Here is a 1566-nt window from a genome sequence, read left to right as displayed (position 1 = left end):
CGAAGGAAAGCAAGCGCTGTAAACGGTAAGGCGAGACACACAAGTCCACTTTCAATGAGCAGGACGACACATACTACACACCGCAGCTTTGAACCACTCTGTTCTGTTGTCTCAACGTTTGTACCTCGCATTTCCTTTGTCAATGCCAAACAAAACCTATTACCACCGCAGGGCTACAATTCGACGCGCATCGGTTAGCGGCATGTCTCTTACTTGACGCGAAATGTCACGCATCTGCGACCCTAACTAAGGTGGGTCGGAAGAGTTTTGAGTTCAAAGACCCGCGTGGGAAAGTGTCCACCGAAGGCAGTTGTAACACTCTAAACCAGGGGTTCTCAAACTGGGTTCCGCGGAACGCAGGGGTTCCGCGGGCTGTCTTCTTGTGTTCCGCGAGAACCCTCACCGGCCCTGATCCGGCAGCTGATATGAGACTGGCTCTGAGTGCTACTGAGCCATATACGCTATGACTTGCTCTTAAAAGGGAAGCAGTATCACCCATCACATTAGTATTTGTATTAATCTGTGCAATAAACATTTAACCTCTGCAACTTTCCCTTTGCAAAAATGCACTCGACAACATTGCTGGTAAGTGAAAGCGGGGGGGGGGGGGGGGGGTTCCCTGGAACTTATTGAAGGCTTTTGGGGTTCCTCCAAGCAAAAAAGTTTGAGAACCCCTGCTCTAAACAGAATACAATCCGTAGAGCGAGATGGTTTTTCACTTTCATAACTACAGCTCATTTGGCGGTACAGAAGACTCGGAGAAGAAAAATACACACAACAAACAGCGCTCTAAAACGAATACGCCTATATGGGAGTAATAAGAGAGTAAGGTGTCCTCTAGCTCACACACTTTTATAATAGGGAGTCTGCTAGAGGGCAGCTTAGTCCCTTTTCACACCTTTCTTTTTAGAGTGCTACAGCTACACAAAACAGCGCTGATCGTTCGCAGTCAGTGCGGTCTTACAGAATTACTACTGGTTAAGCGTGGCGGAGAACCTGCGCATCGCCTTCCTCGCGCCTCTAATTGAAAATTACACGCGGGGGAGCCCTGCATAACCGCCGCGCGTCCGCGCCGAGCGCGCGGCAAAACGCCAAAGCGAGCGCGGCGGGGAGCAACGGTGCTCCGGGGAGCGATCGAGGGAATTTATTGCCCGCCGGTATCTCTCGCCACGCGCGCGAATTATACGCCGAAAGCAAAGCGCGCCCTCCACGAAACGCCGCAACCCGCAAGGGCCACGCGTCGTCTCAACGGGGAAGCTAAGGACGGCTCTCCGCAACTCTGCAATAGGACAAATTCTTACAGATTTAAAATTTATCTCAGTACTCCAAAGCAGTCAAGCTCCGCACGAGAGAACTCAGACAAAAATCTTTCAGACCACTGCGCGACCCGCATGGGAGCAATGCGAAAGCAAAACGACCACATACTAAATCGACGTCCGTGGCTGTTCTGATGTCCATGTACTATATCGTCGTCCCCGGCTATTTTGACGTCGAAGTGTGTTTTTTCGCTTTTAAATAACTAATTGCACCTCATAAATCAAATTTTTCCCACGGCAGCATTTTATC

Source organism: Amblyomma mixtum, chromosome 4, assembly GCF_055824585.1.
Source record: "Amblyomma mixtum isolate Tamu chromosome 4, ASM5582458v1, whole genome shotgun sequence".
NCBI classification, from domain to species: domain Eukaryota; kingdom Metazoa; phylum Arthropoda; class Arachnida; order Ixodida; family Ixodidae; genus Amblyomma; species Amblyomma mixtum.
Note: the sequence above shows the minus strand (reverse complement) of the source record.